This window comes from Podarcis liolepis (genome assembly GCF_965112155.1).
Source record: "Podarcis liolepis genome assembly, chromosome: 4".
In the NCBI taxonomy this organism is placed as follows: domain Eukaryota; kingdom Metazoa; phylum Chordata; class Lepidosauria; order Squamata; family Lacertidae; genus Podarcis; species Podarcis liolepis.
The window spans coordinates 11,541,072-11,568,996 of NC_139558.1; the positions used below are offsets into that span (position 1 = coordinate 11,541,072).

General features: G+C 43.4%; 1 protein-coding gene across 7 annotated transcripts in view; it reads left to right on the plus strand.

Annotated features, from left to right (window-relative positions):
• Positions 1-23,155: 23,155 nt before the first annotated feature.
• SCEL (sciellin) overlaps positions 23,156-27,925 on the plus strand; it is a 57,825-nt gene continuing 53,055 nt past the window's right edge. For 3 of the 7 annotated variants that reach the window (XM_083501254.1, XM_083501257.1, XM_083501258.1), the window contains exon 1: positions 23,532-23,692. The gene's annotated coding sequence lies outside the window, so the exon portion shown is untranslated. Of the gene's footprint in view, positions 23,693-27,925 lie in introns of all 7 variants that reach the window. The other 4 variants (XM_083501253.1, XM_083501252.1, XM_083501256.1 and 1 more) reach the window with 4 other exon arrangements.

Genomic DNA, 27,925 nt, shown 5'->3' on the forward strand with positions numbered 1-27,925 from the left:
ACAAACAAGCAAGCAAGGTCTTTTTTCACATGCCTAGAAGTAATTGTAAGATCTCTTCCATGGCCTTAGGCAGGGTAGAATGGATCCATTCCTCTGCCATAATTTGGCTGAGCATAACTAAGTGATTTCCTAGTCCATGTCCTCTAGAACTTGATAGTGCACAGGACTGAAGGTGGATACAGTGGTACCTCGGTTTAAGAACTTAATTCGTTCCGGAGGCCCGTTCTTAACCTGAAACTGTTCTTAACCTGAGGTACCACTTTAGCTAATGGGGCCTCCCACTGCCGCACGATTTCTGTTCTCATCCTGAAGCAAAGTTCTTAATCCAAGGTACTATTTCTGGGTTAGCGGAGTCTGTAACCTGAAGCATCTGTGACCCGAGGTACCACTGTAATTACATGCAGTTTTGGGTCTTGAAACAGATGCCCTTGGGACATGCAGACAGCCATATGTGAGCAGCTTATCAACCAGCAGGTCCTTCAAGCTTGGGGGAACACAGAAATTTCCTATTGGTGTGGACACTTTCCCATACCACCCAACATTTTGGGAGAAAAAAGTCAAGGTACCACCACCCTGCTGCCTCCGTTGCTCTCAGCCGCCACCTCCCTCCTTTCCTCTTCGTACCTTCATCTGCAGCCTCTGCCTCCTCCTTCTCCACAGCCTAAGCCTGCACCGGTCAGCGCAGCCTTGGGAGAAGCTGCGCCGGCCAGCCCATTTTTCAGTCCCATGCTGTGGTGTTAGCCAACTGACTCACTCCACAGGGCAGGATGGCAAAATGCCTGTCTTTGGGCCCCATGCTCTGGTGTGGCCAGAGCATGGGAGCCAAAATGGGACACCTGGGATTGGGAACAGAAGCCAAGATGACTGTCAAGCCAAGATGGTGTGCGTGCAGGAGCCAGGCCCTGTGACCAATAGGACTCTGCCTTCCTAAGTTTGTTCTGAAGAGGCAAGGCGCGGCCACACAGGTGAGGCTGATTGGTAACTCACAGCACCTGGTGGCAAGAGCCAGGAAGGGATGTAAGGTCAGCATTTTCCCTTCGGCTCTTTGCCACAGCAACACGTTCCCTGCCTTGCTGTGTTGGTTCCTTGGCTCATTGCTTCTTGATCCTCGGACCCTTGGCTTCTTGACTCCCGGCTCTCTGACCCTCAGACTCTTGGCTTCCTAATTCCTGGCTTCTGGACTCCTGTTCCTGCTCCCACCCCACCATCTTGCCCCCAGTCCTGACATCCCCAGCCGGGACTTTGATCGCCTGTGAATCGGACTGTGACGACGACTTTGTCAATCTGGGATGTCCCACTTAAAACGGGGCAGTTGAGCAGTATGCTTCCTTTCCCACCAGGGAGACTGAGGGTGTCAAGTCTATGGCTGAAGACCCTTGCTCTACAGGTCATGTAGTCATGAGGGGCCTGCTTGTGGGCAAGTGGCTCCTCCAAGGTAATTGAGAGCGGGTTTTTTGTGTGGTCCAGGGAGCGCGAGGATACAGAAAGGAGAAGAAAATATTCTGCACAGGAAATAAATAAATGTGCATTTCAATCTTCTTTGGGTTAAACGAGGCGAAGAAAGGGTGATAGCTGGCTTCTGTTTATTACTATGAAAAATCTTACATATTTGTTTAACCTACTAGACAAGACAGCAGGTGGAGTTGCTAGGAAACAGATAGCAAATCTATGCAGGAATGTGCTGCATGTAAAATCAAAGTAAAGTAAACCAACAGCACCTACGAACCAGTTGCTGACTTTTGGGAAGCACTGACAATGGGTGTGGCTACTCTTTTTAGGCAAAGTTTTTGTTTTTCAAAGACAGAGCACCTCACACACTTATTTTTTGTTCCTATCAACAAGAGTTTAATGCCAGATGCAAGTTTTCTGAATATTCAACTTTTTGCGCACTAGTTTCTCTGAATAAAGATGTTGCTTCTTTTCTCTTAATTCTTACTTGCAGCCTTGTACCTAGCATTGCTAGAGAGGTGTCCAGATGCAGAACAGACAACCTATATAGCCGATTCTGCATGATCAGTAAGACAAGTGTGACTCTGATCTGCTGTGGATTTTTAAGGCATTGATTGAAAATATGATATACAGTAGGTTGATGAATTTTACCAGTTTAAAACACGAGGTCATTCTTTTTCACAGTGTTTCAAACCGCATCTGCACATTAAAGGAATGTGCAGTCATTCATTCTGGGTGTTTCAAGTGGTGTTTGCAATGCGCACCTTAATTTTGCAACATAATTTGGCCAAACATCTGGAGAAATAACATGGTTAGCCTTTTGCATCAAAATCAACATCAACAGAGTCTTGTGGTACCTTCTACCACAGATTTATTATGCCATAAGCTTTTGCAAGCTGGAGCCCACTAAGCCTTACAAATCTGCAAAGCCATTATTATCGACATTTTTCATCAGTTTCATTGGCTACATTCATCTGGAAAGAAAAGAGAATAGTTGAGAACAACAAGGGGGGACGATCTAGAGATAAGAAGCTCCCCAGACAGAAACCATCTCCATAGGATGTCAGCCAAAGCAGCCAATACATTGATGTCTATTCCTGTGTAGCCACCATGAGGGAGCTTTCAGCTAGACAGGGTGCTCTGAAATCCCCCATCATTTGGGAGACCGCTGGCAGGGTCATCCTTCAAACGATTTATTTTGTGCTGTGGAATTGGATCTGATAGCAGCTCTTTCACTTGCAAACAGATCAGATATATTTCTGACACCAAGAGCCGAGGTTGTTAACCTTACCTGTCAAGAGCAGTTCCCAAGACATAGCTGCCTCCTTTCCAGATCCATGTTCATTATCTTCCTGATAACAACTCTGATTTTTTAAACTAGCTGTTACTGGAGAATTGTTGCCCACAGCAGCAAAAACAAACACAGGCCAAATTTTAAAGAATTGTCTAAGAACTTGATGTATACTCATTTTTTATTTTAATCTCACATGTTAGGTGATCAGATCCCAGAATGGACAGACTGAAGGACGAGAATCTGAGGAAGGACCTGGTGGCCTCTTTATTTATTTATAGATTTATATATTGTAATCCATCATATTGTATGTCAGGGCAGTGTTTAATTAATTTTATTAAGGATGTCAGCTAAAGGGGAAGTCTGAATGAGCTCTTAGGCTGCTAAAACAAAGAAAGCTTGGAGGAACCAGGAGTGAACTTCGTGAAAGGACTGAAAACAATTTCCCAAGCTCCAAATGTGCTCAGGGACACTCAGTTATTTCATTCTAACCAGTATGTCTTTTGTATTTGGCTGTAGCTGGTAGATCATAGGAACATAGGAAGCTGCCTTATACAGAGTCAGACCATTGGCCACCAAGTGTTCTGCTTCCTTAATAAAGACTTTGTTGGATTCAATCTTCTCATGCTTGTTCATATTTTATTAGCAGAACTGCTTTCTCTTTTCACCTGAAACTTATTTGCGTGGGGAGGGTGGCAAGGAGTGACATGAGCTCATGTCACACATGTATGGTTTTTAAAACTTTCAGATTCACACTTTTCAAACTGGACTCAATCCACCATAATTTAAATTTGAAGAGATTTGCTGCAAGAATTATCTATCTATCTTGTTGAAACCATTAACTGATTATATTTTGCACTAATTCCACAAGAACATTGGTTCCTGGCATGTCCTTTGAGAATGACAGGCTGGGATTAATTTGTTGTTTGAGTTGTACCTATGGCTGGCTTCCTTTGCAAGAGTCAAGTCATCTTTTCAGAGAAGGGATGGTGTTAAGTAACAGAGTCCTGCTTGCATAAGCTGTAACTTAGAGGTTAAAGATCTTGCATAACCTTTGAAACATAAAACCAGTTATCATTGCATTAGGAAGAATTGGGACAAATGCGAAGACTTGGCTCATTTTCTAGACAGTCCTCCAATAGGAACTTGGCCAGATGATGTCAATGTGACTTTCCTAAATGAAAACTGAAGCTGTGGTTGGCTTGATTTTTATGCTCTCTCAATTCCAATGTCACTGGCAGAATTCGCACTGAAAACACCCTGCTGACAATCCAGCCAGAGTTAAGTGCTTCTAAGTCCCATCCATTTCACTAGAAGAGTTAAGTATGTGCCATGTTACATCTCTCCCATAGAAATAAAAGGCAATGAAAAGTTATTCTTTTTGGCTGGATTGTCAGAACTTTAGGTTTGTGTTTAAATAGCTTCTAGCAATTAAATTCTAGGTACATAGTGGTTTCTGGTGCAGCAGTGCCTAAGAATTCACAGGCTGTTCTGATGTATACTACCACTACTACTACTAATAATAATTTATTATTTGTACCCCGCCCATCTGGCTGGGTTTCCCCAGCCACTCTGGGCGGCTTCCATAGAAACCAAAAATACAGTAAAATATCACAGATTAAAAACTTCCCTGAACAGGGCTGCCTTAAGATGTCTTCTAAATGTCAGGTAGTTATTTATCGCTTTGACATCTGATGGGAGGGCGTTCCACAGGGCGGGCGCCACTACCGAGAAGGCCCTCTGCCTGGTTCCCTGTAGCTTTGCTTCTCGCAATGAGGGAACCGCCAGAAGGCCCTCGGCGCTGGACCTCAGCGTCCGGGCAGAACGATGGGGGTGGAGACGCTCCTTCAGGTATACTGGGCCGAGGCCGTTTAGGGCTTTAAAGGTCAACACCAGCACTTTGAATTGTGCTCGGAAACGTACTGGAAGCCAATGTAGGTCTTTCAAGACCAGTGTTATGTAGTCTCGGCGGCCACCCCCAGTCACTAGTCTAGCTGCCGCATTCTGGATTAGTTGTAGTTTCCGAGTCACCTTCAAAGGTAGCCCCACGTAGAGCGCATTGCAGTAGTCCAAGCGGGAGATAACCAGAGCATGCACCACTCTGGCGAGACAGTCTGCGGGCAGGTAGGGTCTCAGCCTGCGTACCAGGTGGAGTTGGTAGACAGCTGCCCTGGATACAGAATTGACCTGCGCCTCCATGGACAGCTGTGAGTCCAAAATGACTCCCAGGCTGCGCACCTGGTCCTTCAGGGGCACAGTTAACCTATTCAGGACCAGGGAGTCCTCCACACCAGCCCGCCCCCTGTCCCCCAAAAACAGTACTTCTGTCTTGTCAGGATTCAACTTCAATCCATTAGCCGCCATCCATCCTCCAACCTGTGGTCTTAAACATCATAATGACCCGGTAGACAGCATAACAATGGCTTTTATGTTCTAGCCTATTCCTATGCCTGGCTCTCTCCTGCACCATAAAAAGTAGGATTCCCTGCTGTGCCAAACTGTGAAGATATGCAGGTTGCAATCTGGCAACCCAGCCCAGTGACACAAAGCAGCTCAACCTCCAGGGAAAGTGGTTGAGTGCCAACCAAAATAGTCTTATTCTAACACATTCACATTTTGACCATAATGGGATCTTCTTTTACCAGCAGTTAGGGTTGCCATATTTCAAACTTCTTGGGCTTTTTTTTTTTTGAGTTTTGCCCAAAGTTGTTCAGCTTTTTTGGCAAAATCTGATTTATTTATTTTTTGCTGTTTTAGAGCTATTTTTATGGGGAAACGGCACTGTTGACACGTTCCTGCACATTTTTGCCGATTTTCGCCCAGACACTGCTGCCGACATACGGCAACCCTATATATGGCTCCTGCCAACCTAGCAGTACTTTCTACTGAGAAATATAAGCATGGACAATGGTGTTCAGCCATGAAAACGTTACACATTCAAACTTCTTCAAGCACACAGATCTACAAAACATGTGTGCATGTGTTTTAATGGTAAAGGTAAAGGGACCCCTGACCATTAGGTCCAGTTGTGACCGACTCTGGGGTTGCGGCGCTCATCTCGCTCTATGGGCCGAGGGAGCCGGCGTTTGTCCGCAGACAGCTTCCGGGTCATGTGGCCAGCATGACTAAGCCGCTTCTGGCGAACCAGAGCAGCACACGGAAACGCCATTTACCTTCCCGCCGTAGCGGTTTCTATTTATCTACTTGCACTTTGACGTGCTTTCGAACTGCTAGGTTGGCAGGAGCAGGGACCGAGCAACACGAGCTCACCCCGTCATAGGGATTCGAACCGCCGACCTTCAGATCAGTAAGTCCTAGGCTCTGTGGTTTAACCCACAGCACTACCTGCGTCCCCCTAATTTTTTAATGGTAACTGGGATCTAATAAGAATTTGGGGGCTGTAACATACCTACCACCAGTTGGTGAGTATACAATTGTATACTAATATATAGTGTAGCAGTATAATGCTGTATAATGCATGTGTGTGCATGCATTAAAGGGCATATTAAGAAAAAGCTAGCATTGAAAGTTAAATCCTTTTCTTTACATGCTCCTAGGCCTCCATACAATTTATACTGTTAAATATATATGTCCTTTGTGGACTTGCTGGAAAGGTTGAAATAAATTACTTTCATTGATTCAGATTATTTCGTAGGAGAAGTTGCAAACCGTTCCCCCTGACACTCTTTTTAGTGTGATATATTAAACACAGGATGAAAGAGAACTACTAAATGCTTCCATTATAGTTGTAGTGTGTATTTTTTGCTAGCAGTTCAGACAGATAAAAAATGCTGAATATATGCTTTCTGGGGATGCTTGATCTTAAACTGAAACAAATGTGGAAGGATCAAGCCTCAAATTATTGAATTATTAGCTTAGATTTATTATTTCTGTTAAGTTGTGGGTGAACATATCAGACGATACAGCGATTCTTCAAACAGCTCTTGTTTATTCAGAAGCCAGAACAGAACTAACTGAGGAGCTCAGTCAGCCTGCTTATATAGAGCTCCAGAACAATTGTAACTGTTGCAACTTTCTAAAACTATCCAATCAGAGAACATCACTTTTCAATCCTTCATTTGCATATAAACTATCCAATCACAGAACGTCACTTTCGATCCTTCATTTGCATAACTATCTACAGTATCCACCTGCTGGCCCAGGGTGAGAACATCAGTACATAACAATTTCCGTATGGACTACTCATTTGGCTTTCTGCATGATAATGGCTGCATACACACGAACCCGTATGCAGCACAAAAAAAGTAGTATTTCTCAATCTGGGATTGTTTATACTCATCCTCAACCTGCTGCTTTCAATTTAGATTGATTCTAGATTCTGCTGTGGGTGTAGTTACTTGATACACATTTGAAAAATTCTCCCCTTGTTTTGGTTTTGCTCTCTGCACATTCCCCAAGTGAGCTAATTCACATCTTTCCCCCCTTACCTCTTGGTGAAAGCATTTTCACATGGAGGCATAATCTGGCAACCAGGAGAAAGATCGTTGAGCTGTCAAAAGCACGAAGCCAGAGGATTTGGCCCAAACCAGATGGTCCTTAGCGCCTATCAGCTTCTCCACCCCTCAAATATTTCAAAAGCAAAATGTTTTGAGCCAGCCACTCTGGCTTGGAAAGCAATCGGACCTCAACTTTCAAAGCTCTGCAGCTTCGTTTCAGTAAGACTTAGAAGGGGTGTCCAAAATTGCCCCTCATTTGCTCTCACAGTCTTTGCACAGCAATGGCATGCTTCACCTTTCAGTGGTTTGTAAAAATTTTAACAAAGAAATTGAAGCGGGGAGGATTCATCTTTCCTGAACCCCCTTCTGAGATGTCACATCAAGTCACTTAGACACAGTGTAGTCCTCCACCATTTTTTCCCTTTACCACAAGGATGGATATAGCAGGCTGTTGCTGAAAAGCAGAAGAATGATGCCTCAGCAATGCTAAAGACTTCTAGTGTGGACACAGCATCCGTCTGTCTGCATGGAGGGTGCTTGAAAGGCAATAGGAAGATTGCTGGGAAACAGGGAAGCTACACGGGATTGCCGGCCACTTCATCATCTGGGCCTCAAAGTGTATTTTGCTATAAAAATTGACTTTTTCATTCTCTGTAACAAAGTTTTTGCCATTTAGTAGTAAGGGCTTCACAGTTATGGAATAGAGGGGCCCAGGGATGACTAGGAGATGGCATACAAGAAGAAAAAGAAAGAAAGAAAGAAAGAAAGAAAGAAAGAAAGAAAGAAAGAAAGAAAGAACATTGAAGTGTGACTGGAATATTTATATATCTCTTTTTTAAAGAAGAAGAAGAAGAAGAAGAAGAAGAAGAAGAAGAAGAAGAAGAAGAAGAAGAAATGTGAAATTGCTGTTTTTAAATACAAATTAGTAGGGCAATAGGGATGCAGGTAAGATAAAACGGCTTCAGGCTGAACGCAGCCTGCAGGCCACCAGCTGCCTTTTATTCGCTCTATTTTTGGTAGCTAGGCACCAATGCTTACATAGCCAAAATGGTGCAACCTGTGTACAAGAGGTACTGTGCAGAAGAGGTATCTCTTTCAATCTTTTTCAATCTGCTCTGCATTTTTGCAAGGTGTCAGTCAGTATGGCTGGTGTAATATTAAGTGCCTTTCAATCCAGCTGTGAAGGATGAGTCATAATTAATCAGCACCTGCCAGTGAAATTTCTCAGGGCGAGCTCCTTTCCCCTCATGACAGCAAGCTAGTCATTGCATTCAAAGCAATCTCTTTCCTCTCTGGGCTCCAGGGCTTTTAGTCTGGATAAACTTGGCTTTTATTCAGCCGGAATCAATCTATTGATTGATTAACTGAAGTTTGACGTTATTTTTAATACTGTAATTTAAAGAAATTACATAGGTATGCTTTTCTTTTTCTGAGGGGGGCGGGAATCCTCTCCAATGCGTTTTGGGTCACAAGTCAGAGGCATACATCTTATATTCTTCTCTTTTTTGAACAATAACAACATTAATACTTAGATGCATTTTAAGGGTTCAGATTCAGGCAGGAACAGACCAGGTATTTTGCCTTTGCCCTGTGCTCCTCCAGGTCAAGGTTCATAGACCTCAAGGCAGCCAAATTAGTTGGCACCTGAGGCATAAACTCTCACATGCTCCTCTCACCCTCCCTGGCAGTCAACATATAACAGCGATAAATGAAATAGTGCATGGTGGTTTGAATCCTTGCAACAGGGTGAGCTCCTGTTGCTCTGTCCCAGCTCCTGCCAACCTAGCAGTTCAAAAGCACACTAATGCAAGTAGATAAATAGATACCACTGTGGTGGAAAGGTAAACGGCTCTCCATGCACTCTGGTTTCTCTCACGGTGTCCAGTTGTGCCTGAAGCAGTTTAGTCATGCTGGCCACATGACCCAGAAAGCTGTCTGTGGACAAACGGAGGCTCACTTGGCCTGAAAGCAAGATGAGCGCCACAACCCCAGAGTCTCCTTTGACTGGACTTAACCATCCAGGGGTCCTTTACCTTTACCTTACCTAGTAATCATACCAACCCTTTTTCTTCTCAGGTTCTCTGATTAGATGGGAAGATTTGTTTTGCTGTTTGGCAGGACGGAGAAGGTGATGGCCTTACTGAGTGCTATTAGGTACCGAGTTACCGTTTGGCGAATGGCCGTCTCTATTCCCTTCCTATTTAAAAAGAAACGTGCATTTTAGGTCCAACGACAGCGATTGGATTAGGTGCTTTTCCATTCACCGCTTCGTGACTGAATCTGGATTTCCCTCTGCCCCAAACGTCAATTAGTCTGAGTGCATGATAGCACTTGCCAGTGAATGGTCTACGTCTTCTCTCCTCTCTGCTGCCTGCCGTTTGCTTTTGATCTTGAACTGCTGCCATTTTGCAGTAGGCATTTAAAGCATGGACTGGAGGGGGGGAAGAGTGATGTCATCAAAATAGTGTGTTCTGAATCATTATGTTAGTGCTGCGCTCTCTCAAGAGACGGGGTCACTCTGTGGAGAAAGCATCTCATTAGCTGGTAACGAGGAAGGGCCTGCAGCAGTCAGGCAGGTTATGCAGACCGCTGACTCCTACCAGCTATTAAAAATCTCGGGTGTTGCGCTATTGCTATTTTAAGAGAGAGGGAGGGTTTTTTTAGGTCTTAGTCTTTAACCTCATTCAGCTGGAGAATCAGCCTAAAATGCTAGTTACCAAAACATTTGCTTTTCGTTTTGTTTTTTAAAAAAGAAGTGCATGTGGGCTCAACAGAAATGTGGAGGAAATTGGTATGTGGGTGCACACAGAAAGTAATAAATGTATAATATTGAATTAACTGCGTTTTCTAAAATGACACTCCAAGCCTATGCTTGGATGACATTTGCTAATCTAGGAGTTCCTTTCTCCAAAGTTGTTGCTGCTCTAGGCATTAAAACAAAAGCAAAAAAAATGTTCTGTACTTGGGTCTCTTATTATAGTCTAAATATCCTAACAATGGAACATTAAATGCTAAAGAGTTTGCCATGGTACAGTTTTTGTGCTTCTATATTGAATGGTTGTCAATTTTTAAAATTTCTCCCCTTTACAATTATGTCTATGCCTGTATATCCAATGGGGATCAAAAGGCTCTCAGCTGCGTCAGTGGTATGGGTGCAAGGATTTGCCAGTTCCGCTTCTCTCAGTTTCTCATATTCCCAATGTTCACATTTCCTCCACATTTCTGCAGCAATTTGCAAATTTTCTTTTTCATATCCCCCATGAAATTTCTCCTGATAAAACACATTTTTGTACGGCGTTTTGAAACACATGTACACATTTTTGCATGCAATTTCTCCGAACGCAAGGCATTTTGGCATATTATTTTTAACTCATATATTCATTGTTTATGTACACCTTTACCTAATATATGTGTTTTTGTAAACATAGTTTGGTTGGGGAACTGTACTGCAAAATTTGATAAGGGCGAATTTTGAAGGACAGCTATGTTTTGGCTGTCATATTGTTTTAGAAAGTGCAAATATGATAGATTTGCCTTTAATGGGAAACAAACTGAATTTCTCCCATGGAGTTGCTACTCTGCCTCTGTGCAGCGCTTTTTTTCTAGAAAAAGAGGTGCCAGAACTTGTTGACCTTTTTTATTAGGAGAAGAAGCCTGGCTCTCTCTCTCATCCATCTGAGGCGTCTCCCGTTGAAACTTCAGCAGAAAGAAAGAACTTGATCTTGTGGATGTTTACATATTCACTGTACCTTTAAAGCACATTTTAAGCACCTTCTTTCCCTCAAAGAATTCTGGGCACTGTAGTTTAACCCTCACAGAGTTACAATTCCCAGTATCCCTTAACAAAACTGCAGTGCCCAGAATTCTTTGCAGGGGGAAATCTGCTTCCTATGTGTTATGTACTGAGTTGAATAGGATCCAAAATGCAGCAGTCTGATTGGTCCTAGAACAATAGGATTCAGAATGCAGCAGTCTGATTGGTCTGCAGGAGCCACCCAATCCAGTTCCAGATGGAAGTGAATCCACAACCTGATTGGCCTACAGGAGAATTCTGGAATTAGCCAATCATGTGCAGCCCACTGTGTAAATAATGTATATAAAGCAGATACTTTGGGGAAACTTTGATTCCTCCTCACCACTATGAGCTGAATAAAGAGCATGAAATCCACTCTCAACTCCGAGTATATTTCATATGTGCTTCCAAGGTTTGGTGTGTATCATACAGATGATGAATTAATGCAACTGAAGGTCAACTTGAAAGCAGAAAGTTGCAGTTTGTCTTCTGCATCATTGGTGTAAGAGCATTGTTAGGTGTGGTTCTCATGATGATGATGATAATGACTCACCTTGGCAGATTGAATTGCAGCATTCCAGTTCTACCTGATGCACTTTCATCCAGGGCACAAAGAATACTTGATTCCTGGACAGGGAGCATATATAATTGAACTCCTTACATAATGAAAAGGAGAACGTGTTATCCTGCTAGCAACTCCCAGCATTAGCTATTGTAAGATAACAACCCACTTTCTCTCCTACTAGAGAATCTACACAGACCCACACCATACATTCAGCACACGACATGACTTCCCCCAAAGAACCTTGGGAACTGTAGTTTGTTCAGGATACTGGGGACTGTAGCTCTTGTGAGGAGGAAATGACAGTTTCCAGGATTCTTTGGGGAAAGTAATGTGTTTGAAACATGATTTGGAGGTGCTTTAAATGTATGGGGTAGCTCTGTCCACCACTTACTGACTTGGACACAGATCCAGCGCCGAGGGCCTTCTGGCGGTTCCCTCACTGTGAGAAGGCAGGTTATAGTGAACCAGGCAGAGGGCCTTCTCGGTAGTGGCACCCACCCTGTGGAATGTTCTCCCATCAGATGTCAAGGAAATAAACAACTATCTGACTTTTAGAAGACATCTGAAGGCAGCCATGTTTAGGGAAGTTTTAAATGACTGATGTTTTAATGTATTTTTAATCTTTGTTGGAAGCCACCCAGAGTGGCTGGAGAAACCCAGCCAGATGGGCGGGGTATAAACAAATTATTATTATTATTATTATTATTATTATTATTATTACAGTCATACCTCGGGTTATGAACTCTGCGGGTTGTGTGTTTTCGGGTTGCAGACTGCGCCAAACCTGGAAGTACCAGAACAGGTTACTTCCAGGTTTCAGCACTTGCACATGCGCCGAAGCACAAAATGACATCATGTGCAGAAGCACCAAATCACATCACACATGTGCGCGGATGCGATGCTTCAGGCTACGAACACTGCAGGTTGCGAACGTGCCTCCCGCATGGATCACGTTCGCAAACGGAGGTACGACTGTATTATTATTATTGGTAGAACAGTTGTGTAGAAGAGGCACGTCGTCCATGGAGCTTTACTTGCAGTGCTGCCAGGGAAGCCCCCAAATGCAGCAAGGCTGGATGACCACCTTCCATAGAAAGTGAAATAACACATGTTTACTACGTAAAGAGGATGGCATCTCCATTAGACCATAGCTGTCAAGTGTCCCTTATTTGAAGGGACAGTCCTTTATTCCAGCGCCATGTCCCGCTGCTGTCCCTTATTGATGGATGTCCCTTAAATGATGTCTCTTAAATTTCAAAGGAAGCAGCTCCTCTCCCTCCCTCCCTGCCGGCCAGGGAGGAGGGAAGCTCCAACCGTGTTGCTTGGCTGTGTTGCTCACCCAATAAGGAGTCTAAGAACGACTGGTGGAGCTTGCATGCCTTGTGTGTGGCTAGTTAATGCAAGCTGAGGGGGTTTTTGAATGCTGGACGCCATGTTGTTGCACGTGCTGCTGCAAACTTTGCAGTGCAAAGCCAGGCCGGGGAGCCATCTTAAGTTGAGGCTGCATAGGCCTTGTGGTGCATGTGATTCAGAGTCTATTCAGTTGAACCTCTGGTTACAAAGTTGGTTGGACAGTGTTCTCAAAGCTACCAGCATGAGTTTGACCAGACTGCAGGAGGACAGGAAGACTGGAGTGCCTGGAACAGGTGAGGCTGCAGGTCCCTTATTTTGGCTGCAGGTCCCTTATTTTCAAGGCTGCTGGTCCCTTATTTTGAAATCTGTAAGTTGACAGCTATGCCATTAGACGATTAAGTCCAGAATCTAAAATTACCCATCACTGCCTGCAGCTGCTGCTTCTAAGTAAAAAACAAGCCCTGGATAAATGATCGCATGGCAAACATATTGTCTGGTCCTGGTCTAAGTTTCTAGACCTTCCCTTCAGGAAAACCTGAACTGTGGTAATTGAACATGTGTCTTTAACAGGCATGAGATGCAGGAATTAGCAGGTGACGCTTTCGCTGGCATGGAGATAAGCAATTTGTTGCAGATCACATGGCTATCGAAGGCATGGCTAAAAAGCCAATTAAAAAGATGGCAACGGTAGCTAGATACAAGGAAATAATTCAGAGTTGAATCATAGGATTGTGGAGTTGGAAGGGACCCTGAGGGTCATCTATTCCCTCCTGCAACACAGGAATCTCAACAGGTGGTCCCCCATGCAATCTGAAACTCTTCTAAGCTTTGCAAATGTGCCAGCAGTTTTATTGCTTCGAAAGTAATCTTAAAGTCTACTCAGAAGTAAGTCCGATTAGATTCAGTGGAATTTACTCCCAGGTGATTGGGTACAGGAGTGCAGACTTGATTGATGATTAAGTTCTTGGACAGAGCTGTGTAATTATTCTTTTTGCTGAATTTATGGTAACCATTAACAGAATGAGATTATTTTTGCCGGTATACTTCTAACACCATGCATTTTTTTTATACTCAACTTGGGGAGTGTGGGGGAACAAGCCCCTCATTTTAAAGATCTAATTAATACTTTCCCACCTGCTAAATAAGATGAGGAAATACTGGGAAAATTTGGGCTTTTGTTTCCAGAAGCAGCTGAAGGCCATTTACAAGGGTGGCGCTTACAAAAGATCTCATTTTCCCTTCTCTGCTTCCATCTAGCGTTCCAACAGCAAATTACATTAAGCTGTAGCTTTTTACAGCTTTTTGTATGAATCTGGTAAAAAGTGGCATTGCTGCTGTGTTATTTGCATTCTCAAGGCCAACTGCTGCTGTTCAGGCTTCACAAACTACATTCCATTTAATATTGAAGCATTAGCAGATCATGCTGTCCAACCGGGGAAAGAAATGTGCTAGCTGGGTAATTTTGTTTAATGTATGATGGCAAGAAAGCCAAACTGCTCCTTTGCTATGGAAGGCTTAGAGGACACACACAGTCTATTTTGTGATATTTTGGTGGGGCTAAAAATATATTGCGCAGTATTTAACTTTTGCTGAGAGTATTGAAAATAACGAACCTAACTTAGTCACCTTCATTACTTTCAATGGGTGACGGCAATTTTTTTAAAACTAAAAGAAAGTAATTCCCCTCAAAGTTGCAAGTGTGCCCCGCTGAAACTTTCAGCAATGTTCATTTCCCCCAATTGCTGAAATACCATCTCTTCAGATTTCTCATGTCTGAGTGGTGTGACTCTATACTTGATTACCACTCCTGCATCAGGTGCCAAGACTTTTTGGCACCTGAGACAAACCACAAAATAGCACTCCCCTCCCTGCCAGGGAATGGGTGAGTGAAGACCTATATCAGGAACAGGGTATGGGGCAAGGGGATAAAGATCTACATTGGAATCTGCTGCCCCTATGGATCCTATCATCTGAGGCAATCACCTCACCTTGCCTCATGGGTGGTGATTTTTGACTGAGCCATTACAGATCAAAACAAAGGTTGGAAGGCCATCTGTCACGGATGCCTTAGCTGAGATTGCTGAATCACAGGGGATTGGGCTAGATGACCCTTGAGTCCCTTTCATGTCTATAATTCTATGAAGATAACAGACTAGATTTGAGACAAAAGGTGGTGGTTGTTTTAAGTGGGAGAAGAGGACAGGGGGTGGGTGGTGGTGAGAGAGGTTAGATGAGCTAAACATAGTAATCAAATAATGAAAAATCCATTTATTAGTCCCACTATCAACATATAAGAGGGACGCAGGTGGCGCTGTGGTCTAAACCACTGAGCCTAGGGCTTGCCGATCAGAAGGTCGGCAGTTTAAATCCCCACGATGGGGTGAGCTCCCATTGCTCGGTCCCTGCTCCTGCCAACCTAGCAATTCGAAAGCACATCAAAGTGCAAGTCGATAAATAGGTACCGCTCCAGCAGGAAAGGTAAACGGCATTTCCATGCGCTGCTCTGGTTCACCAGAAGCGGCTTAGTCATGCTGACCACATGACCCAGAAGCTGTCTGCGGACAAACACCGGCTCCCTCAGCCGATAGAGCGAGATGAGCATGCAACCCCAGAGTCGTCTGTGACTGGACCTAATGGTCAAGGGTACCTTTACCTTTATCTATCAACATATATGTCAATGTGCAAATGGTCCTTATGAATGAATCTCTCAAGATATAACCACAGTACCTTGCAACACTGATACAGTGTCTATGTACACTTGTCTTACTGAATTTATAGGAAGTTGTCAGGGGAAGGACGCAGCTAGCTATCAGGCTCCTGATGCACACAGTTTGTGATGGGCATCAGTCAGCTAGTGGGCTCTCTTTCTATATGTTTGAGCTACGACCTGTAAAACTATGCAGCTGCGTCCCACTGATCAGCTTTTTGATAGGACAGCAGAATGATGGAAAACCAAGGGTACAATGCTGCCTTGGTTCTCAAACGTAATCCATTCCAGAAGTCTGTTCGACTTCCAAAATGTTTGACAACCAAGGCGCAGCTTCCAATTTGCGCAGGCGCCTCAGGAACAATAGCTGACAGCTGCATCGGATGTTCAGCTTCCAAAAAACATTTGAAAACCAGAACACTTACTTCCAGCTTTTTAGCATTCGGGAGCCAAAATGTTTGAGTACCAAGGCGTTCGAGAATCAAGGTTCCACTGTATTTCCAGAAGGGTCCTTATTGTGGGTTCAGTTGCTCCTCATAAAGGTAAAGGTAAATGGACCCCTGACCATTAGGTCCAGTCATGACCGACTCTGGGGTTGCGGTGCTCATCTCACTTTATTGGCCGAGGGAGCCAGCGTACAGCTTCTGGGTCATGTGGCCAGCATGACTAAGCCGCTTCTGGCAAACCAGAGCAGCACATGGAAATGCCGTTTACCTTCCCGCCAGAGCGGTACCTATTTATCTACTTGCACTTTGACGTGCTTTTGAATTGCTAGGTTGGCAGGAGCAGGGACCGAGCAACGGGAGCTCACCCCGTCACGGGGATTCGAACCGCCGACCTTCATGATTGGCAAGTCCTAGGCTCTGTGGTTTAACCCACAGTGCCACCCGCGTCCCAATAGTTGTTCCTCATACTTATCAGTTTTGTAGTGCTCACACAATATCATTGCCATCAAAATACCAACCTGCATTTTAATCCAGGTTTACACTTTCTGGGGGAAATCTGATAAGCAAAAAACAAAACAAGAAAAAACACACTAAGAAAAGCTTAAGAAGATCAGGCCAATGTCCCATCTAGTCCAACATCTTGTTTTCACAGTGGCCAACCAGATGCAGATGGAAAATCTGGAAGCAGGACCTGAGCACAACAGAACTCTCCCCTCACCGTCCATTTTGTGTCATGAGCCATGTGGAGGGGCCATGGAATGGGAGGTTGGATATGGACAAGGAAAGGGAGGAGCTTGGAATTGGAGCTGGGTGATTCAGGAGAAGGTCTTAGTGGGAACAGGGGAAGATGAGCGTGGGACCCTGAGAAGGGTCTGAGTCTGGAGACGGGGACAGTGGTTCAGGAAATCCGACTCCAATGACATAGAAGCATCTGCCAGCACAAACAAAACTTGAAGGTTCAACCCGATTGCTTGCCCAATTCTGGGACTCTCTGGCTGCTTGCCACATGAATGCTGTGCCTGCTCTGTCCTTCCAAAGGAAGGTGAAAGGGGCGTGCCACTTGTTAGAACAACATCTTAGCTTGTGCTTAGCCATGTATTTGTACATCTTTTGCGCCTGTGGTTCTGTGTACACCAATCTGAGCCTACGTACCATTTTATTTATGTGTTTGGTCTTTGTCCAAAAACAAGTCCATACGTAGTTCCAATGATTTGTCCAGCAGTGAGGACATTTTGCCCCTTTTCTCAATCCATTAGGAATTATGTTCTTGTCAATGAAATTCTCTGACCCAACTAGAAAATTTTCAACACACCTGGTTTGGGATAGAAACACAGGGGTCTGCTTCAGCGTGTTATAGGCGTGAGTTGCAGAAAGGTAATTGCATCTTGAGCTGTGAGGAATTTCAAGTGTTTTGTACAGGGAACAGAATAGGTACACATACTGCAAAGAGAACATGTATCTTTCAAGCAGAGTTGTCCTCCCATAATTGCGTGAGTTCATGTTTGGCTGAATTGTTCCTCTTCCCTACACCTTACTGAACATTATAATTAACGTATCCCTGCTGCTAGTCCTGGCTTTGGTAAGCAGCCTTTGGTAAAACTAATTCTGGACAAAAAAACACATAATTTAAGCATTTGAAAAGTGCTCATTATTTCTCCAGTAAAGAATGATGACAAAAAAGTGGATTTTTCTCTACACAACAGGTGATTAGTTTTCGTGAAGGGAATGTAGATTTATGACTGCTTTTTTTTATCTTAACAACAACAAAAATACACCCCAGCTGTCCATTCTTCAAGGGAGAATCCAAGCAAAAACTAACATTGCTGATTTCTAAACCATTGCAGTATGGTGCACTAACCTCCACAGAACAGGAAACATTTCAAGAGGGGCAAGATTAACACATGAAGCCAGTAGCTTTGAACACTTGTCTGCTGTTAGTAGTGCTGTATAAAGTGGTGTCTCACTCCAAGACAAAGCACCAGTGTGGATAAGGCCCAGCCTATTTCATTGGCATCCATCGTTTATTTTGTATGCTGGGAGTAGAAGAGAATGAATTAAATGCTGCGCTTCAAGCTTGACGACGAAATGTTATTGAACCTGTTTTACCCTGCCCTGTATTTGCCGCTCCCTGAGAACCACACACACTGAAAGCAAGTTGCAAATCAAGTAAAACCCAACTTGGTGATTTGTCATGCAACATGTTGTCAGTAATTTAAATACACGCCCAAGTCAGTCATGTTATTTAAGTTTCATTACAGTTCACCGGCTGAGATTTTTCTCATCTTCCAGTCTAAGCGCTTTCCAGTTAAGATTAAGAACTTTGGGGTTTTCTTACTTAAAAAATGAAGGTTAAATATCTTTTCATATGGCCAATACCTCCTTCAGGCTGGACCAAGACAAGAGCTCTCTTGCAAGTGAGGTTCTGCAGGGAGACTGAATGCACAGTGTCGGAGCTGGAACCCTATTTGTGCAATGCTCCTGTTTGCATGGAAGCCTCATGTGTTCAGCTGAATGTGTGTGGGCTTTCTTTTCAGACATTTGGAACAACCTATGGGACTTATTGGGCAGGGACAATGGTGCATGAGCAGAACCATTAGGCCATGTGGCACAGTCTTGCTCTGACACCCACCCCATACCTAGCCTATGCATGGAGGCTAACCTGTGAAGAGGGCTTTGACCTAGACCCATCTCTGTAGCTTATGTATAAACGTATATATGGAAAGATGCCTACGGAGTGTGGAGAACTCTACAACAACCTGGGATGTTTGCCCAGACTTGTTCACTCCCCATGCGCTCTATGAAGGTTGACAGGTTATAGTCCATTGAGAACGTATATGTGGTTCTGCTCCATTTCAAGGCAATTCCAGGACATTTGCCCAGCATCCTTGAACTGGTGACCTGAAGAAAGTCAGGCAGGAATGCAATCTGTGTGCTGCCACCAAGTAGGCTTGACCAGGGACAGACTTTGGTAATCTTTTGCAATATGGCACCCTGTGCAAGGCCAAGATTTGGTGCCCTCACATGGATCTTCTCCGTATTGGATCTTCTCAATTTTACATCCCCTCGGCTCCGTGCCCTGTGCAGGGGAACCACGTGCACCACCCTAAATCCGGTTATTCTTTGACTAAAGAGAACTACAGAGAGGCCAACCAGACTGCAGAGGCCAGTGCAGATGAGGTGGTATTCTCTTACCCATCTAAAAACTTCTGGGTTGCTAACTGACCTGGAACAATTAGACCTAACATATTAATTTTATGCACACTTTCCCCTAATATGTTATTTTGGAGAAAAGCATCACAAAATTCAGATAAGTGCCACGTTTCAAAGTATAGCTGTTGTTGGTCTTTTTGGTTCTCATACTGTAGACTTGATAAGATTTGCCTTTAAATACAAACTGAATCAAATTTCTTCCTTATCCCTGCTCTGGATAATCTATCAGTGGTCTTTCAAGTCTCTTTCCTCAAGGAATTAAGCCAATACACAGGCTGGTTGAAGGTTGCAGATCAACGGCTGGCTCTGTAGTATCTGCAGTATCATCCCAGGGAGAGCTATAGCCATGATAAAAAAAGATTCAGTAGAAATAAAATACTTCAGATACTGTGGGCTTCAGCCTGGAAGTAGGTTTTGTTGATCTCAGTAGCACTTAAAGGTAAAGGTAAAGGGACCCCTGACCATTAGGTCCAGTCGTGACCGACTCTGGGGTTGCGGCGCTCATCTCGCTTTATTGGCCGAGGGAGCCGGCGTACAGCTTCCGGGTCATGTGGCCAGCATGACTAAGCCGCTTCTGGTGAACCAGAGCAGCACACGGAAATGCCATTTACCTTCCCGCTGGAGCGGTACCTATTTATCTACTTGCACTTTGACGTGCTTTCAAACTGCTAGGTTGGCAGGAGCTGGAACCGAGCAACGGGAGCTCACCCTCTCGTGGGGATTCGAACTGCCGACCTTCTGATCGGCAAGTCCTAGGCTCTGTGGTTTAACTCACAGTGCCACCCGCATAAAATCAACCTAACAGGAATATTTTCACAGACATCATGTCACTTGATAAAATGGTTCCTGGACTGTCCCACTTCAAAATTTTAGGTAAGGAATTGTATTATAGAATGCTATCCCATGTAAAAATCTGCATGACCACAAACAGTTAGACATCATGCTATTTTCAGTCCAGGATGCTGGTCTTCAGTGAAAAGGAACTGAATTTTTGTGTGTGGTGTGAACAATTAATTCATGTGGCTTACCCCATCTGCAGTCTAAACTGGTGTAGAGCGGAAACAGTTGTAACACATGATCTACTGTTTATGTAGACTGGTTGCCTGCACATTTTTGTGTTTTGTTTTGTAATATATGCTTTTCTACTGGGATGTGCTTGTGTTTCCCTGTGTGATAATAAGCGCCAGTGCAAACTAAGGTTATGGGCCAACTTAGTTTAGGAATCCCGATTCAGTCCTGAAGTAAACTCCTCCTTTCAGAAGACATGCTGGTTGTCATTATATGCATTTTGGCAAAAATTGTGCAGTGGTACTTGTTAATTAATCCCAGTTACTAATTGTCCATGGCAACACTGTGCACGATAAAATACATAAACATATGATTGGGAAGTATAGTCACGCTTACTCATTTAACCTTTGTGCTCTGAGTAAAGACACAAATGTCAGCAAATGCATAAATGTCTAGCTGGTTTGTCCTTTTTACTCTTTGGAAAGCAAAGGCGGTGGTATTCTTTAAGGTCAATGTTCCTAGGCACCACCTTTGCTAATGTACCCACGAAAAGAGACCCTAATTCCTATATGGACCCAAAGACTCCTACCGTCTCAGCCGCTACTAAGTCCAACAGTGTTTGAAACAAGAGCCACTGCAAAATTGCAGTGAATAGGCTGATGTTCAGAGTGCCGTGAGTATTCATGGCATTTCCAGCCAATCTCATTAATTCTCCTTCTGCCTTCGGCATGTGAACTTTGCTGAGACTTGTGGGAATAAAATGTATCGCCAGGAGCCTTTTCGCTGTCACTGAAGGCTCTCTTGGCATCTGAAGTATGTGTTTGCCAACCTGTGACCACTCTTTCAGTGTTCTCTCTGGTATGGATTAAGGTGTGGCTCAGTTCATGCTGTTGCTGCGTACCTGAAACTTAAAGACGAGCGTATTTCTCCTCAAGATAAGCACAAAGCCTTGGGAACAAGATATACACGTTCTAGGTTCATATAATTCACTCTTGCATTTGCAGTTCTATTAATAGCTTGCAGGCTCCCTTCCAGGAATAGGCTCAGAGAGTGTGTATCAATCACTTTTGTATCCTGCCATTCCTCCAAAGGGCAGCATAGCATAATCCCCCCCCCCCCATTAAACCTGCTTATAACCACCTTGTGAAGCAGGTTATGCTGCCAATGTGGCTTGCCCAGCTTTGAGTTTCATGGGTAAAAACAAATATTTCTCATATTGAAGTCCACTTTGTCCAATGCCCCCTGGTTGGACTTGGATTTGGATCTACTGATTGGTAGATCTCAGACTGATTTGCAGTAGATCGCCTAGAATTTCTGATTCATTTTGCTATATTCAGCACCTCATGCCACAACTTAGTTACAACATATACTAAGGCTACCAAAACAGAGATAAGGTAAAGGTAAAGGGACCCCTGACCATTATGTCCAGTTGTGACCGACTCTGGGGTTGTGGCGCTCATCTCACTTTATTAGCCGAGGGAGCCAGCGTACAGCTTCCGGGTCATGTGGCCAGCATGACTAAGTCGCTTCTGGCGAACCAGAGCAGCGCACGGAAACACTGTTTACCTTCCTGCCGGAGTGGTACCTATTGATCTACTTGCACTTTGACGTGCTTTCGAACTGCTAGGTTGGCAGGAGCAGGAGCAGGGACAGAGCAACGGGAGCTCACCCCATCGCGGGGATTTGAACAGCCAACCTTCTGATCGGCAAGCCCTAGGCTCTGTGGTTTAACCCACAGGGCCACCCGCGTTACCACTATTATTTGTAGATGCCAGAACAGGTCTCCAATGCAGAAGGAGAGTTAGATGCTAAAGCTATTTAACAGTCAAATTCCTTCTTCTTTTTCTTTTTCTTTTTCTCCTTTTTCCTTGCTTCTTTCCTGGGTGAGATATTTCTAACCTTGTGCATATATAGTTTTTGAATTGTTTTGTGTATAAACACTGTAAATTTTGGGAGTTAGTGAGACATAGCTGGTGGGCTTGGAAGTGAAATTTTCCAGTACCGAGGGAAAGAAATAAGAGTTGGTAGCTCTGACCTTGAAGTTGGTTGAACTGAAGTAATTGTTTTGAGAACAGTCATGGCAGAAAAAAGTAAACAGGGGTTTTTCCTGTTCTTATTCTGTCTCTCACAGCTACAATAAACCTACCATTAAAATTATGGACTGGTCATTTCTTTCTCAGAGGGCAAACGGGAAAATTTAGCAGGGGGCCAAATACTTTCCCCCCTCACTGTAACCCCTTACTTATGTTAGGTTAACGGAAAACAATTAAAAAATCAGGAATTACCGTAACTTTGAGGATTTATTTTAATCAAAAGAGATATATGCAACATTAAATACAGTGATCCGTGTGGGATGCACGTTCGCAACCCGCAGCATTCGCAACCCGCAGCGGCACATCTGCACATGCACGGGTTGCGATTCGGCACTTATGCGCAAAATGCGATTTAGCACTTCCGCGCATGCATGACTGCCGAAACCCGGAAGTAACCCGAAGCGCCTGTAACCTGAAACGCCTGTAACCTGAGGTATGACTGTACCTCACAGCAGGCTCCAGAATGCCTTATATTTTTTTTTAAAAAAAAATCATTATTTTGCTATATATTTGTTTGGCTCACCTCTTGGCATGGGTGTTTAATGCTGAATGATAGCGCATAATTTGACATCATATGTTGGTTGCCTCACATCCTCTATGGGATGTCCACCTTCTTCATGAATCAGAATTACATCCTTGGAGAGCAAGTGCATAAATAAAAGTATCTGTTTCCATACAAACAGCAATTGTAGCCCTTTTATTTGGTTATACTTCAGATTGCTTAATAGCTAAACCTGATTTTCCAGAGCAGAGCAAGTTTTCTTCTGGAGTTCCTACAATGCCAGCTTCTATGAAGGCTTCAGCAAAATGACTGAAATTCTTCAGCCAATAGATATAGGACTGTAGTGTGTAAATTTCTCAGGTTACAGCCCTGAAGATTCCTCACATGCTTGGCAGGGTTTTTTGTTTTTTGTTTAAAAAAATATACATTCAACTTCCAACTAAAGTGATAGGTCTATTGCACAGTGACAACTGGCTTCTTGTTTTTTATGGGATTAGGCACCTTGTAACAAAAATGTATTGTTATCGTTAGCAACCTGTATGTTTTTTGCTGTCTGTTGCGATCTGTCTCTGCATCACAGGAGAGACTAGAGTACAAAAATATGCCAGTGGATTTAAACTGAACTGGTATTTGTGCAAGGTGAACTCCCTCTTCTGCACCTCCTTTCTCCTCCCTGAATGAGTCAGCCTCTGGTAGAGAAGCCTCCAAGCTGTTAAGACTTTCAGATGGAGGACGATCCTGCTCTTCTGTAAACTGAACTGCGTAACAGAGACCACTGGGTGCCGGGTTCTGGACCTTTTCATTCATGGTTTGAAGAGGTAAGCATGGATTTTAATACATACTGGGAATTGCTACAGGCCAAACTCTTCTAGTGAGTTTGGACTTACAGCAGCCAACTTCAGTTTTGAGGACTGGTTTTATTCTTCTTTTACCACATTCCTGCTTCACATACCTCTGTATAATCTGATGGAACCTCTGAAAGGCTACACAAAAGCTGGGGTGTCAAAATCGCTTTAGAGTTTTGAAAACTTGCTTGTTCAAATGATTCTCTAATTTGTAGTTGTTTGCTTAAATGATAACTCTAGTGTGCACTCACCCTGGAAGGAAAACGGCTTAATCTTTTTATCTATTTTTACACGTGGAAGATGGTGGAAGGAGTAGCATTTTACGCATGTTAATCTTATGTGCATTGTGGTGGAAATGTACCAGTACATTCCTTTCATAGGAAGGAACATAGAAATCAGACATGTCTTCAAAAACAAAGTATGAAATAAATTGGGTGGATGGCAGGGATTAAAAGTTCTGATTTATTGCAAGTATGTAGCAGATCTTTGAAGGAAGGTGTTTTGCTTTGTTTTGTTCAAAATAACAAAGAAATAAGTTTCAAGTTGTACAAAATGTTCCACCATGCAGAAACAATTTACATTCGAAGCACAGGAGTGTTTGAAGGAAAACAAATTCACACAAATCAAAATTTTGTCATCTTTAACTAGCTGATTTCAGGCTATGTACAATTTTAAAGATTAATTTCTTTCAAGGCAGAATCCTCTCTCCACCCAGATCCTGTAAAACCAGTTCCAGAAGCTTGCTTTGCTATGAATAGACAAGTGATTTCAGCATTACACTTTTGTACTGGGTCGTTAAACCTTCTCTTTTGTATTTGTAATCTCCCATGACTGAGATAATGATGATCATATTTTACTAAATACGTCATTCCTTATGTGCAAAACAGAATACATGTCTGCCTGCAAAAATGCTATTTAGGGTGTGAAACCTGTGAGATGAGATTGAAGCCTGATGATCAGTTTGGTCTCTAAAACATGCATGTAGTTAGCTGCCATTTTGGCCTAATCTAATTAACTGTGTGCCCTGAAGACCTGTTCTCAGAGTCACTGCAACCTGTCACTACACATGCCTCTGATTACTGTAGGTGGCCCAGATTCATTTAACCATAGAGTTGGAGGGTTCTTTTGTAGACTGTCTAGTACAACAGTCCGCTTGAAGAAGGAAGTCCAGAGATACAGCAGATGGTTATTTAGTTTCATGACTATTTGCCCACCACCATGATGAGCTGAATTCAGCTTTTAACACAAATAATAATAATAATAATAATAATAATAATAATAATAATAATAATAATAATTTATTATTTGTACCCTGCCCATCTGGCTGGGTTTCCCCAGCCACTCTGGGCGACTTCCAACAAAGATGAAAAATACACTAAAATGTCACATATTAAAAACTTCCCTGAACAGGGCTGCCTTCAGATGTCTTCTGAATGTCAGGTAGTTGTTTATCGCTTTGACATCTGAAGGGAGAGCGTTCCACAGGGCAGGCGCCACTACCGAGAAGGCCCTGGGCCTGGTTCCCTGTAACTTGGCCTCTCGCAGTGAGGGAACTGCCAGAAGGCCCTCGGAGCTGGACCTCAGTGGTTATGCTGAGAAACATTTTGCTGACAAGGTTTTGTTTCTGTTCCCTCTACTTAACTGTTCTGCATAAACAGTGTTTTGGCTCCCATAGTATTAACTACTATGCACATTAAGCTACTACAGAACACGGTTGCTGGCAAACCAGAGCTCTTGAAGTGGTGTAAACCTTTCTGTGGTTGATTCTTCTATCTGCTGCATTGCAAGCTGGGGGCATTTACAGTAATGGATAAACCCGATTTAAGTGCTCCCCATAGACTCGGGTGCCACTGCCTAGTTGCTTTTGACCAGATCTTTATTGCTGGTTATCTAAAGATGTGCATACATCAGTGCATTACATATTGTTTGCTGCATGAGGCATTGACATGGCTTAAATGATTGCCTCAGCAGTTGAAAGTGTGAAGATGCCCTTCTTAAAACACCAGTAGTTAGAATGGCTATTATTATGATTTCCTCTGTGTAAAAGGATCAGATTATGCTTGCTTGGGGGATCCTGCTGCCAGTGACTTTCACCTGTTTTAAATCTGTTTTACAAAAGCTTTGACATTCTATATACTTTACAAAGTACTTTCAGCGTGCTATCCTAAAAACTGCATTAGCAACCCTCCAAGTATCCCTGCTTTCCAGGGACAGTCCCAAATTTACAGAAAATGTACCAGTTTCTGATTTGATCCCAGAACGTCATGCTTTTCCTTAGGACATCCCTATTTTCATTGGAGAAATGTTGGAGGGTATGAAGATATCTAAACCCTGAGCCATTTGAAGGCAGACCTGTCTAAGGAAGTTTAAAATGTTTTTGTTTTTTTAAAGATTTGTTATATGTTGGGAGCTGCCCAGAGTGACTGGGGCAACCTAGTCAGATGGACGTGGTATAAATAAATAAATAAATAAATAAATAAATAAATAATAATAATAATAATAATAATAATAATGGAATAGGACATCCCTATTTTCATCGGAGAAATGTTGGAGGGTAGGCATTAGAGCAGGGGTGAGTAATCTTTTTGAAGTTAATGGATGCATTTCCTTGAGGGTGCAACCCCTTTCTCTCTCTTTTCTTCTTCTTCTTCTTCTTCTTCTTCTTCTTCTTCTTCTTCTTCTTCTTCTTCTTAATACATTCATTCTCCTTCTCCCACACAAACATCTCCCATCCACCCACCCACCCATCCATCCATCCACATACACTCAACACCAGCATTATTCCCATTCATCCACCCATTGTCTTGTCCTCTCTCATCCATTTACACAAATGTCACACACATGCAGGCATGCAGCCAAGAGCGCACACCATTCACCCACAAGCCATTTGTTCTCTTTCTCACAGAGGGCAGCACCTAGAGCATCACTGTGAAGGTCGTTCCAGCTCTGGTGGTCCATAACTGGGCTCTTCTCTTTCTCCTGGCACATGTGAAGCATGTCAGGGACTGGCTTGATGAAGAAGAGTGATGGGAGCCTTCCTCCCAAGAGCCCCCACCAGGGAGGGTTCTGAAGTCTTCACCTTAGAGCCCAGAGCCTGGACACTGAGGAGCAGTCAGCAGAAGGGATGAGCTGGGAGCTGATAGAAGCAGGAGAATTGTGCCTGAGTGAACCAAAAGGACCAAGGATTTTGACAGTATTTTTTCCTTACAACAGATCTGGGCTGAGCTGACTTATTGTGGGACAGTAGCAATTATTATTATTTTTTTGAATACTGAGAACTTAGAATCCCCACAAGTTTCAGCAGGGATAAAATAAAGGCAGCTCTAATGTTGCTAATTGTCTACTCTATAGTAAACCTCTTTTTTGTTTGTTTTTAAATGTTGCCCCCTTCAATTAACCCCTATTTTTTGTGTGTGGTGATTTTGTCATCCGCCACAATTTTGAAAGAAAAGTTCTTTTCTCAGTGCTACAGGAAACTATCCTTAATTTGTTAAGGTGTGGATTCTGGAGCCTGAGGCAAAGCGAGAAATTAAATCTTGTGGAGTCACAGGATAATAGGTAAAATAGAGATGGGAGAATTAGGCCAGGGTGAGATTGTTTGTAGAGCTGCGATAAAGAACAAGGAGCACGAAGTTTACAACCCAGCATTAGCAACTGTTCACATGCCTGCCTCTCCCTTCCCAGGAGCCTGGCTATTTAGTTCACATAGACAGCTGAGGTACACTTTGGGAAATCAGCTTGGTACAATGTGGTCCATCATGTATGGTAGCTGGACAGCAGCCGGAACTTGAGGATAGTGAAAGCCTTGTTGGCTAAAAGGAGAAGTCCTGTCCGGAGCTGTGAAGGGCCAGAGTAGGGCCCTTGCTCAGTCTAATCACATAGGAACAAGGGCATAAGGACAGGGGTGTGTTGTAGGAGCAGCAAAAACGATCTGAGGCACGCTTGAGCTTACCTAGGAACTACAGTACTTATACAGTATAAATATCTTTTCCACATTTGAGCATTATTTAGCTGTTGATCCATTTCCCCCCATTCAAATTAGACCGGAGTACTCCACCCCTCAATGCATTTGAATTTGTATATGAAGAGCAACTTTGATGTTGTCCGTTAATGCGCATAGGAATTTCCTATTGTGTTTGTTCCCACCTTCTAATTTGTTGATTATATTATGCTGATTAAGACCAACAGGGCATGCATTCGGAAAAA